The following is a 14,164-nucleotide window of genomic DNA, read 5'->3' as shown; positions in this document are numbered from 1 at the left end:
GCCCACCAATCGCAAGGGTAGCCAAGAGATTAGCTCCTCAGATTAAAGTGTCCGCCTCCAAACCCTGCCTAATCCCACCATCTGTCAGAGAGCAGCTAACCGGCCAAGACTCTCTCCACAAGGCTAATTATCAAGCCAGGAGAAGACAGATCGAGAGGGGAAGAAAATAAATCTCCAAAACACACTTTTCTGTCTGGTAGTGCTCGAGGCAGTGACAATGGAGGACACATTCCTGCTGAACCATCCAGGAGTCAAAAAGAAGATTCTGGCAGGAGGCTCAGGACCGCTGCCACACCTTCCAATTGGGACAAAGGTAGCAAGCCACAGTTAATCCCACAACCTAAATGATATAGAGTCAAACTCAGAGTAACAGGATATGAGCCTTGTGTAATTGCCATTGTGATGCCATTTATATTCCAACAGGAAACAGTTTATATTTGTATCCATGTGTTGCATTGCCCACTTCCATTAGATTCAGTTGAATTATTCATTAGATGTGGGAATTTATTTTGTATCTGGCTCCAACAAAGAACAAACATTTGGTCAACCAATTTGCAACATGTTTTCTGGCACATTGTCTGTGTTTCTGTTCATCCGCTGGTTGCCGACTTTTTTCGTTTTTTCTAGTCAAATCCAGCCATATGGCACCAGGCCTGGACTCTGTGACAAAGATTTTCCATGACAATGCCAGCATGAATTTACCTGTGTGTCTGTGTGTGTCTGTTTGTGTGTGTGTGTGTGTGTGTGTGTGTGTGTGTGTGTGTGTGTGTGTGTGTGTGTGCGTGTGCGTGCGTGTGTGCGTGCGTGTGTGTGTGCGTGTGTGTGTGTGTGTGTGTGTGTGTGTGTGTGTGTGTGTGTGTGTGTGTGTGTGTGTGTTACCTCCCCGGTGAGGTGATTCCCGGTTGTTCTCACAAATATCTTCCCATTATACACAATCTGTCAAGCTATGAATAGAAGGTTCCATGGAGCCAGCATCATTTTATAGTCAGCGAGCGAGATGGTTGAGGCTTTGCAAGTCTTCCACATGCACACAAACAGATGGAACACATAATGAAAAGCAGCATGTATGTGTTACATAACGAGTGATTTCATTTTATATGACAGCATTCAATTAAATTCAAGTAAAAAACTAACATCAACCTCTAAAAAAAGACAATTATTGTCAAATGTCAATTGAAATCTATTGTATTCTATTGTATTCTGTTTCGTATCAATGTCAGATTTGCAAAACAAGGTCAAAAAGGAGAAAATAACAGAGACAAACATGGATACTTACAATCCCAGAGAAGATGTTTCCATTGATAACACTTGATCAAGAGTACAAAGTAAATATGTGGGATGTCTTTACATTGTTTTTTAATTCTTTATGCAACATCAGGCTTAACTTAAACGTTTCTTTCCTAACTTTACAAATTTAAATATAACACATAAATACATTTAATGAATGCTATTTTTATTACCCATGGCACCCAATACATGATCCAGCTATTCAGAGTCATTATCAGATCAATATCCAATATCTGCAACTTTGGAACAACAGTAAACCTCTAGAGGTATATTTATTTGACAAAAGTTTCATTGAATGATTTCCACTCTCTAACTCACAAGCACTTGAATTGCCTTGTGTTGAAAGGTGCTATACAAATAAACTTGCCTTGCCTAACTCTTCCTGTCCCCTGATCCCTCCCTCCCCCCCCACCCCCAGCTGGTTTTCCATTTCCAGACGCTGCTGGACGACTTTGAGCGAACAGTCATTGATGACAGTCGACTGGCAGGCCGGCCGGCTGAGATATTTGCAGGAAAGATGTTCAAGATGGAAGTCTGGGAGACCCTGCTGGGGTCCATGAGGATCGGAGAGGTGGCTGAGTTCTGGTGTGATGCTGTTGTAAGTTGAATTACAGACAACCCCCGACCCACCCACCCACACACACACACACACACACACACACACACACACACACACACACACACACACACACACACACACACACACACACACACACACACACACACACACACACACACACACACACACACACACACACACACACACACACACACACACACACACACACACACACACACACACATAGATATAAGGCCTCTAAAATAGGTCCTAATGATTGTTCATGAGCGAGGGAGGGTAGCTTTTGCTCTTCATTATGATTCACATGAAACAACCTTCTGAAGCCTCCTACATGCTCAGTATTATAAACACAATCTGCACAATCTTTGCGCATTTTTGTGATTTTCATCTAGAGAAAAATGTAATTTGCAATTTAAATTGTGGCCATTTCTTATGTTTTCCTTGCTGGTCTGATTGGTGCTGACTGGCAGCACCAGGGGGTTGGCATGATTAAGTGCTTCTATTTCTTGTTGCAGACTTGTTGCTTATATAGTTTTGATGATTTAATTTTGTAGCACACAGGCTTGTACCCCATCGTGTCCAAGGGAATGAGGCTCGTTGCTCAAGGGAAAGACCCCCTGGAGGGCCAGAGACACACGTGTGGCATGGGAAACATGTTCAACTATCACTCAACGGGTTTCCCCGAGCTGGACGAGCTGATGAGAACTCCTCAGCCTCTCATATTCATCATGGAGCTGTTGCAGGTATAGGAACCGCTTGCAGAATACTCTACGACACACTGGATAGTGAAATATATGCAACATATATTATATATTATTTAAATTCACCAGGGGGTTCAGAAGCAGTAGTTAAGTGAAATGATGACTATAGTTTCACAATACCTTTCCACGCACAAGTCGACAGGTCTTCAGAGGTGGAAGAAATCCTTTACTTAAAGGAGACCTATCATGCTATATTTGAATAATATATTGTAGGGCCATACCTATATAAGGTATATTTATACACTTTCTTTTTCAAAATACCAAACAGATCATGCATTTTAGCCATGCCTCATTTCGCTCTATTTTGCTCTCCTCCACCCTGTCTTTGCATGCGCTGCAGCTGACCACGCCCCCCTGCAAAGAAGGGGGCCGAGTTACAAGTCATGTTACCATGCTGTTACCATGCCACGGCAACCTCTCATTCCCCTGATTGGTGGAGAGTTGGCCATATAGGCGGAGCTCCTCGTCACTGACGTCAGACTATTTTCAAATCTGTATCAGTCTGTATCAGATCCGTTGCTGCTCCGTTTTTAGAGATTTTGGGTATGGAGGAAAAGAGAGAGGGTTGTGTTTTCTGACACTTGGTGAGTTCCCTGACACAACGGGGACACGTATTCATGTATAAAAGACGTACAAAGGTGCATTTTGCATGATAGGTCCCCTTTAAGTATTAGCAACAACAGAATTTGAAAATATTTTGTTACAAGTAAAAGTCCATTTACAAGTGTGCTTTAATGAAAAATACAATACATCCATCAGAGATTTGCCCAAATTCAATCTGAGCCAGTAATCAGTCAAATAAAAATATTATGCAGGGCCTAAATCTTTGAATAATCAGGTTTTTATCAATTGTTTTGTATGTCAAATCACAGTACCAATAACTATAGCTGTCAAATAAAGTTCATTTTTGTCATTTGTGTCTGAAATGCAGTGGAATATAGGTATAAAGTAAGCTATTCTTCGTACCTATGTAACATTCACTTGTGCTCCCATCAGATGAGCCTTTATCCTGTTGTAATCTTTGTTCTGTTTTGCCCCTGCGGCTTCCAGGTGGGAGACCCCATGTCCTACGAAAGGGAGTCGTGGATGATGGAAAAAGATGAGAAGCTGCAGATGGTCCCAATTCTCCACATGCAGGGCAATGCTATGGTCAAACAGAGCAAATACAGAGAGGCTGCCAGCAAGTACAAAGAGGCCGTCCTGCTGCTGAAAACAGTCCAGTCCAGAGTGAGTGAATGTTTAGGGAGGACATATGACAGCGGGAGCAAAATCAGTGACGTGCAGACTTGTTAACATTGAAGTTTATCTCAGGATTTTAGGTTTTTGGGACATCCAACTCCAACTCTTCTCCAGTGGGAGCTTCCTGTGTTCCTGTTGTTGTTCTGTTTCACTGTGTGCCTGATTACAGTCAGTAGGGTGGGAGGGCTGGCAAAGGAAGGAGGAGGTAGAGCTGTGGAGCACTGTCACAGATGAGAGGGGTGTGCAAGGATGGAGGAACACTGGAGGGAGAGTTATGAGATGCTCTGATACGAGTGTAGAGGATTCTTTTGCATGTGAGATTTTTGGCAACTTTTGACATATTACCAAGTTAAATGTTGGAGGCTTACAGAAAGTTGGCCTGTGCACAAAGTTGGCCTGTGCCAGTGTCTCTAAAGTCATGTCATATTGTGTCTTGGAGAAAACATTCAAATGTACTGAATTCAAATAAATTATCGAAGTATGTGTAGCTGTCAACGAAAACAACAGCACTGAACATGTTCTTTTTATTTGCTTCTGTGCCTGTCTGTGTAGGAGATGCCGGGTGATATAGACTACATCAATTTTGGTCGAATGATCATCCCGCTGGAGTTAAACTACTGCCAGTGCATGTTGGAGCTGGAGGAGTATTATGATGTTATAGAGCACACTACCGAACTACTGGAGAAACACAAAGGTACACCGCTGAATTATATTCATTTTATTATGCTGATTAATAATTATTCCACTAAAACATATTATGTATTTAGTTACTCTATTCAGGAAGAGATGACTGAAATATATTTATGTTGTTGTATTAAAGGTCATTTTGGTTTCTAGTGTAACCTAGCTTCACATTAACAAAGCTGCATCCATTTTGGAAACATGCTTACAGTAGTTGGGAGATATAGTTTAGAATAAAGACTTGAGGAAGAGGGAAACATCCAAATGTAATAATTCAGGCAGGGTCATTGCTTGATTAAACATAAAAGAGAATAATGGTAAGGTCTCTCCCTATGGTCTCTCCTCACAGTTCAAATTTAAAAAAGAAATTGTAACATTAGGCTCAGCAGCTGTGGAGATATTAATGTCTGAAGAATAAAATAGGAAAACTGTATTACATGCTAATTTGAGAGCATAGGTTTAACTCGGGCTTCTAGCTCTGGGTGGGTGATTTAACAATGGCAACATGGCTGGGAACAGAAAGGTCTTGTGTTGTTAATGTGACATATTACAAGGATACTAAGCTGGGGAATATTCACACAGGAAGGCCTACGCTCACATTCAGATTACCAGCACCATTAAAGCTGGGGGGAGTTGTACAGGGGATGAGCGCTTCCTGTTTTATAATTTAGCACAACAATTAATCTCCACTCTGTACATTAGTAAATGTCCAGGGTTTGGTAAGCTCATTTTAGAATACAAGATAACAAGATAAACCTGTTAATTTGTAAACTTTCGATATGCTGGTCCTCCTAGTTGAAATCAGTCTATATGCTTAAGTTAACAATTTTCAGTTTTTAAATACCACTTGCATAGCATATTCACTGAAAGCAAGCACTGTCCTGTAAAACGCCAACTGTTCATATTTATTTAGGGTTTTTATAGAACAGAAGCACAACATGTTAATTTGTTAGCATTGGAAGTGCCTGTCAACAGAGTTTTTCACTCTTTCGACAGAGACCGATTATTCTTTCCCTCTGCGTGCATCCCTGTGCTAAGATAAGATGAACAACTCTTGTTGGGAGTTGTAAGAATGTTCTTTTCAAGCTTTAAGCAAAAAGCCAATAAGACTATTCTTCCATACTGTTCCAAAATGTCAAACTGTTCTTTGTAATCATGTACATGAAAAGCTGCTCAGTAGGGGTGTAACGGTTCACAGAAGTCACGGTTCGGTTCGGTTCTGTACAAAAAGAAAAAAAAGTCCCAAATGCATAATTCCAGGTTTGTTGTTATTTATTTTTGAACAGTAGTGCAAGTTTCAGTTTCAAAATAAGGAACTCTGACATTTTGAATAATTAACTGTAGTAAACAGTTAAAAACAAACCATAAACAGTACCACACACACTCAGAACTGCTGTTGTCTTGTGCCGGGCTCTGGTGATTGGCAAATCTGGGTGATCCCTTCTGATATGATTTAGCATGTTTGGCGTGTGTTCACATTAGCATACCGCACCGCTATCGAACAACGCCGACACACCGTCCTCGTCCGATCCACCACTCGCACACTTCATCGTTATTGTAGTCCACAGGGAACCCGAAATGTTCCCACACAGCTGATTTAAAAGAAGCAGGTGGGTTCTAGCTCCTGAGTGTTATCTGAAATCGCCATACTAACTTTTCTTCTTCTTGTATTTAGTTCGTTTTGTTGTTGTGTTTCTTCTTGTTCTTCATTTGTTTAAGGGCGGCTGGCAAACAGCTTTTAGGCGCAATACCGCCCCCTGGATTATAAATAGTGTAGTGGATGCTGCCCTGAAGGACAGACTTTTTTCCCACTCGTAAAAAAAGGCGTATTCGCCGTGTGACTGCATGTGCCGAACCGTGACGCCCGAACCGTAACGGTACGGGACGAATACGGATACCGTTACACCCCTACTGCTCAGTGATGAGTAAAATGAGGGCCTGTACAGACTTCCACCCTTGGATATGACCACTCAGAGAAACAATAATTTCAAAATGTTGTATAAAACTGACATGTCAGGGTCTCATGTGCTGTGCTGGTTTTATTGCACTGGCTGCTTTATGTTGCGGCTGTGTGTTCATAGAGAGTGTGTAGGAGGGCTCAGGTTGACATTAGGGGTTTTACAGTTGGCGTAGCCCTGGGCATTGTACTACCCATGGCTACTCATATCATCCTGGAGGAGCTCACATTCTGGCACAGTCTCCACTTCAAAGCCCTGTGAATTATGGCCCTCACCCAGAGACAGGCTCCACCGAGGCAGCCTCTATTTTACTCTGTGTCCAGCATCCTGGTTTCCCAGTTTTATATTTGTCTCTGTGTGTGTGTGTGTGTGTGTGTGTGTGTGTGTGTGTGTGTGTGTGTGTGTGTGTGTGTGTGTGTGTGTGTGTGTGTGTGTGTGTGTGTGTGTGTGTGTGTGTGTGTGTGTGTGTGTGTGTGTGTGTGTGTGTGTGTGTGTGTGTGTGTGTGTGTGTGTGTGTGTGTGCCTGCATGTATGATGACTGTGCTCGAGCGTGTGTCGCAGAACTAAGAAATGTGTAAACCTTGTGAGCGAGTACAAGATTGAAGCAGTTAGGTGGAGATGATGGGCAGGAGGCAGGTGCCTCTGAGCTCCTCTGGCCCTGTGCGATGCGAGCCGCCATCACAAAGCAGCAGTCGTTTCATTTGGCTTCTGACAAATCCCAAACCAGCATCACTCAACCTTTCCCTTTACTTCTTTTATCCTTTTTCAGTGTTTGATTTCTAATCCTTTTCTAATTCTGCCTTTAATCTAATTCAGCACTTTTCACACATTGGTCTTTTTTTCCACTTTACTTGCATTCTTCTCCTTGGTGTTTTTTCTCCTGACACAACAAATCATATTGTCCGTAGCCTATCTCTTCAAGTCAGCCGCTCTACTGCTGGTTCATCCCTTTCGCCCAGTTGTTCTTTAGAAAAGCACCAAATGGTGGCTCTCTGCAGTGTCTCAGCTTTTGCCAGAGGCGACAAAGAAATCTGTTTAAATATTGGCTGAAGATTTAGCGCAGAGGAAGAGAAAATCTGAGCCATCAGAGGGAAGCTAACCAAGCATATGAGCCTATTCTGCTAAAACAAAGGAAAGACATTGTGTGTTTTTGTCAATGTGTTATACAACAACCCAGTCTCATGGCATTTCGTGTTCACCAACACGATTTTTAATCTATTGATTCGTGTTCACCAACACGATTTCCCCCTTTTTTTTCGTGTTGCACAGGACAATTTTAAAAGCAATGTATTTCTACTGGTAATGTGTTTCGTGCCTGCAGGTTGCAGCACGTCTTTTTCTCCGGTCGGGTCGTGGAAGACCGGAAGCTTTGTGGTTCATAAAAACATGTTCTTACTCAATATCAAGCCACAATTATTGCTTTTATTTTAAATCGTATAATTTCTGACTTTTGTTGCCGTCTGTGAGGGAAATAAATGGGGCTCAGAGCCTCAGAATACTGAAATCTGTATTTTTAAAATCTTTTTTTCCTTCTAATTTGTTATTCTTTTCAAAATAACACACTGTTATTTACTCACCAATAAAACACAATTATCCTTGCTTTTATTTATTGGTTTAATTCCATAATCTTGGGCTTTTTTGGCGTCCGTCAGGAACTGAATTTCAAAATAAAAATAACCGGAAACAGATGTAGGCCTGTAAGAGACATTTCGAGCATCATTGCGATTGTCAACATTTTTGAGTTTAGGATGGCCGAAGACACTACACTACCCATAATCCCCAGCTATCGTTTAGGACTACAGTCCCCGTGATTAATCTTCAAACTCTGGGATTGGATGTTGGAGTGGCAGTGCGCCAAGGTTACAACGAGTGTCAAACAGCTGTTTGAAATGGAACGAAACCACGCCAGACTATCCAAACCTGGAATCGAACGCCCCCCCAGAACTACACGCTGGCTATTGTGTTTCGCAAAATGTTCTATGGGACATCTCTACTGAACGTTTTCGTTTTCCCACAATTAGAAGTTGCCAGTATTAAACACATTGGTGTTATCAAATGTAAAACATATAATTAATAAATGGGTGAAAATCGCTTGTGTCCATAATGCGCAGCATTAATACACTGAACAAAAATATAAACGCAACATTTATCTTTAATTGACATGAATGGAAACGAGTAATAAAGTATATTCATTACTCGTTATTCTCTACTAATAGTTAATTAAATACTGTATATTATGGCTATTTTGCACATCCCTTTAAAGATTTCAAGATTTTCAAAGGTTTATTGACATATCACACACAACTACGGTGTATGCAATGAATGAAAAACTTGGGTCACAGGTTCCTCAACAGTGCATTCCAAGACATCTATCAATATGTGTGTACCACCACCATTAAACTGTCATATTCTGCACATTTCTTATTCTATCTACATACATAAGAGTATAATCCATATGTATAATATCAGTTAAAATAAGTGCTTCAACATAGTTAACATTGCAGGAAAGCAATTATGTTAAGTACTTTGTCAGGCTTAATATTTATCTGTGGATAGATACCCCCAACGTTTTTTTCTTATTTAAAAGAAGACCTTAATCTAAAGTATTATTTAATGTTTAAATAAAGGTTAATTCGTTTTTCTCTTTTGCACCTCCTCCTATTAATATCTTTGTACATCCTGCACTAAACTGTTTTATTGTAGAGATCACTTATAGTATCTTCTTGATTTTTTATATTCTATATTTCTATCACATACCTTCTACTTTCCCCCTATGAAAGTATGTACTCTTAATATTTTTTTTTATCAAATATAACACATAAAAACAATAATTCAATAACGTGCTTTAACCACTAGGTGGTGCACACAAGGTACACACAGCCATAATAACTTTGTATTATTAGTGTAGGACATTATGTATGTACAACATCTGAAGATGCGTAGTTTTATTCATGCTTTCACATCATTTTACAGCATATTGCTATACTATTTCAGACTCAGTATTTACATTCTTATATTCCAAGAAAATCAGTAATATCTTTAAAAACTACAAGTCCTTTTATATCAGCTGTGCACCGTAATGGTATATAACCTATCTATGAATTAGATCAAATGTAAAAGTCAGCCGAATTAGTGTTGATACTGCAAGGAGACGTATTGTGTGAAGAGAAATTGAAGATGTTGTTTAATTGTTGATATATTTATGATCCACGTCAAGTATTCAGTTTCGGCGGCATTTCTTCCAGTTTTTCCAAAGGTCTTCTCATCAGGGCTCTATAAATAAAGAACTACGGCAGATCTGTAATATGTAATGCAGCCGAACCGTGTATTACAATGCCGTTATGTGATGACTTTCAAAGAGAAAAGCAAGAACACTCGGAATTAAGTATTATTTTATTCTTTTAAAATGTTTTCCGGATTTCATATCATATAAACACCAAATCCCAGCATGCATTGCGGCTAAAACATCCAATAAACGAGCTTAAACCATAGCTGAGGATCCTGGGTAATCGCTCGAAATGCCTACGTCTGTTTCCGGTTATTTTTATTTTGAAATTCAGTTCCTGACGGACGCCAAAAAAGCCCGAGATTATGGAATTAAACCAATAAATAAAAGCAAGGATAATTGTGTGTTATTGGTGAGTAAATAACAGTGTGTTATTTTGAAAAGAATAACAAATTAGAAGGAAAAAAAGATTTAAAAAATACAGATTTCAGTATTCTGAGGCTCTGAGCCCCATTTATTTTCCTCACAGACGGAAATAAAAGTCCGAAATTATACGATTTAAAATAAAAGCAATAATTGTGGCTTGATATTGAGTAAGAACATGTTTTTATGAACCACACAGCTTCCGGTCTTCCACGACCCGACCGGAGAAAAAGACGTGCTGCAGGCACGAAACACATTACTAGTAGAAATACATTTCTTTTAAAATCGTGCTGTGCAACATGAAAAAAAGGGGGAAATCGTGTTGGTGAACACGAAATGCCATGAGAATGGGTTGAATACAAATAGTAGGCCTATGACGTTTTGGAAAATATGCTCATTCTTCTGGTGGAGAAGATAGATATCCCTCTCATTTAAGTCGTTTAAATATGAAGCTGCTGTGAGTTAGCTTAGCCTTGCGCAAAAACAAGGATACAGCTAACCTGGCTTTTTATTACATTATATTTCATTTAGCTGACGCTTTTATTCAAAGCTACATACAACAAGTGCATTCAACCATGAATAAACAAACTCCAAAGCAGGTGCATCTCTTATCTATAAACCCAACCAGATTAAGTGCTACTGCAATAGCTCCACTTAAAGCCAAATGCTTTTTAAGTGCTACACGTGTACAGCGATTTTGATTGTTGTTGTCCCGTCTAAATATGACTATTTCTGCCTACCAGCACCCCTACAGCTCACTAAATAACACCGGTAAAATATTTTTGTTTAATTGACATTGAAATGTTTTGCACACTTTAACAAAACAAACAAGTTTCATATATTTTTGCGACAAAAAGGTAGCTAAATGCCGGCTGTAGCTTCATATTTATCAGGCACACATTAAAGGGATATTCATTCTCATATAAAGCTAAAAATATTATTTTGTCTCATTGTAGCACATACGGCTTTAGTGATGAATAAACATGCAAAATGTCCACATTTTTGATATATGAGCTTCTGAGACATACACACACTGCGTGTACACCCACACACTGCCAAATGCAAACAAAATGCCACCTCAGCTTCAGCAGACGGAGCAGGTTTATTATTCAATATCTCAAGGTTAGAACATTAATAACTCACTTTGTGTTCATGCCTTTCTTTGATTTCTCTGTATTAAATGTTGTTATTCTGTTTCTCAGACTGTGTGAAGGGCTACTACAAGAGAGCCAAGGCCCACGCCGCCGTGTGGAATGAGAAGGAAGCCCGGAGAGACTTCAACATGGTGTCCCACCTGGACGCCACTCTGATCTCTCTAATCCACCGAGAGCTGAAGAGCCTGTCAGAGAGCATGAAGGAGAAGTACTGGGAGGAAAGGGAGCAATACTGGAACATGCTGGAGACAAAGGAAGACAAAAATGAAGAGGTAGAGGAAGAGGAGGAGGAGGAGGAAAGAAAAGGAAAGCGAGAGGACACTAAAGATGAAGTTGGGAAAGAAAAAGGTAAAAAGCTATCTCCATCTATTCACTGTGTTGAAGCCAATGCAGAGGCGCTCGGGGGAAATGAGGTTACACCAGCAGAGGGAATGGTTAATGAAGAGGAGACCAGCTCTTCTGAAATCAATCCAAACGATGCCAATAACAAAGAGGGGAAGGACTGGCAGCAGATGTTACGGCTGATCATGATGCTGCAGAAAGAAGGGAACTTCCTCATGAAAGAAAACCAGTTAAAAGAAGCTTCTCTAAAGTTCAAGGAGGCCATCGAATATGTGGACATCCTCCAGAATACGGTTAGTGTAATTGAATACAGAGTGAAGTTGTGTAAAACCATGCAAACAAGTACTCATTTTTTCTTTTCAGGAAAGTGAAATGCCAAATAAAACCTTTAATGACGACAATGAATATCCAGATGGATGTCAGGATTGAATGCGAAAATATTAAACAGCCTCCAGTCCTTTCAGAGAAATGAATGCGCCCAAAAGTAGTCTGACGAAAGGAGTGTGGCTCGTGAACCATAATCATCTGTCATTGTTTCTTTTCCTTTTTTTTTACAGAAGAGCAGCTGTGGCATTGTAGGTAGGGATGTGAAGAGCAGAGAAAAGAGTGCTAAATATAACAGCACAGAGATATCACTGTGACAGCGTGCGCCTGTGCTTCTTTCCCTTCCTCGTTTCTGCCACACCTCGCTGTCTAACTCCGTCACGCCTTTTACACACAACAAACTCCCTGTTATCATCAACCCATCCTCCTCCATCTTCATTTCTTCTCCTATTCTTACAAGCCTCTACACTTTACCTCGTGTCTGTTTCCTTTTCTTCATCCTTCCTCCCATATATCTTTATCTTTGTTACCTGTCGTCACACTTTCGATTTGATCTTTTCAACATTCCCCCTGCCACCCATCAGCAGCTCCAACACCTCCTTCACACTCCTTGTCCTCTCTGTGTGTTCAGCAGGTGGTGGATCAACAGGGCGAGGACTGGGAGTCGCTGGAAAAAGTGTGTCTTCCGCTGAGTCTTAACCTCAGCCAGTGCCTGCTGGAGCTAAAAGAAAACCAGCAAGTGGTGGAGCTCAACAACAAGCTGCTGAAGAAGCACAGAGGTACGACATGTTAGTGTGAAGATAAATGTTGAGGTAGGGGAGGAAAGAATAGATGTGGATAAAGAAATAGGTACAGCAGTATATAAACATGCTTAGTTTTTAGTTGTGTTTCTTTACTTTACTTTTGAGTTTATAATATCAATATCGGTTGCTAGAACAAATGCCTGGCCTTCAGCAAAACCAGCCTTCAAACTACAACAGTCCTTGATCTTTCTCTTTACCAGGTGAAGTAGAAACCAAACACTCACAACAGCATTTCTGAGTCTCTCTTTCCTTCCCCCGGCACCCACCCAATTCAAAAATGAATTCATTGTTTTCTTTTTGTTTCTGCTATGACTAAATTATTTATAGTCGAGGCTGATGCGAAATGATTGTTCTTACGCTTTTCCTTTTCCCTTCTATTACTTTTCTCCAACTGTTGCCTTCTACTTTGTCTCCTGTCTCACCACTGGTGTTCAGTGCAGTTACTTCATCCTCCCTTTAGCAGTATTTCTTTAACCTTGTAACTTTTAATTGTACTGCTCTAAAGTTTTATTATAGCTGACCAGCTGCCTTTTCACCTGTTTCCCCATGTCAGTATTTTATTTATATTCCCACATTGTATTTTCCCTTAGGTAACTTTAAGGCTGTTTATCAGCGGGCTAGAGCACATTGCGCTTTGTGCAACGACGTGAAGGCTCGGAGGGACTTGGATATGGTGGAGAAATTGGACCCATCGTTCAAACCTTACGTCCGCAAAGAACTGCAGAAGCTGGGTGAGAGTGTACGCCTAATGCAGTGCCGCCAGAATAAGACTTACTGGGATACAACCCAGGAGAAATGGGGGCCTGATGGGAGCAAGACAAAGAGTGCAGCAAGAAAGAAGAATGTCAGATTTGCACAGAAAACCACTGATGAAAAAACCAAAGCAGAGAAGAAGGCAGAAGTCAGTAAGATAGAAGACGAGGAAAGCTCAGAGAAGCCCGCCCCTGCTGAGACAGAGGGAGTGGATGACGCAGGAACAGGGAAAGAACCAGATGTGAAAGCAGAGCTGAGCAATAAAGGGCGAGAGAGTGGGAGAGCAAGTGAAGATAATGAAAATACTGAGAGTGTCGCAGTTCCTAGGGAGGGCCAGGGTGCACCAGATAATCGAGCGACAGATAAAGATAGCGATCCCGAGCCCACCGGCACAGGAAAAGATAATGTAGTGAGCAACAGATCAGTGCAGGATAAGGTCACGGAGAAGGTCAAATGTCCATCAAGTGGTGAACTGGGCCAAAGAGAAGCAGCCCAAGGGAACAAAGACCCCTGTGATAAGACAGGAAATGATGGCACTCAATCAGAATAGATCAAAGGGGAAGCTGAGGGAGAGAAGAATATATCCTAGACTAACAGCAATATGGATGTAGAAAGTGAAACAGCAGGGAAGTT

The sequence above is a fragment of the Pseudochaenichthys georgianus genome, chromosome 10 (genome assembly GCF_902827115.2).
Source record: "Pseudochaenichthys georgianus chromosome 10, fPseGeo1.2, whole genome shotgun sequence".
NCBI classification, from domain to species: Eukaryota; Metazoa; Chordata; class Actinopteri; order Perciformes; family Channichthyidae; genus Pseudochaenichthys; species Pseudochaenichthys georgianus.
This window is presented reverse-complemented; position numbering follows the sequence as displayed.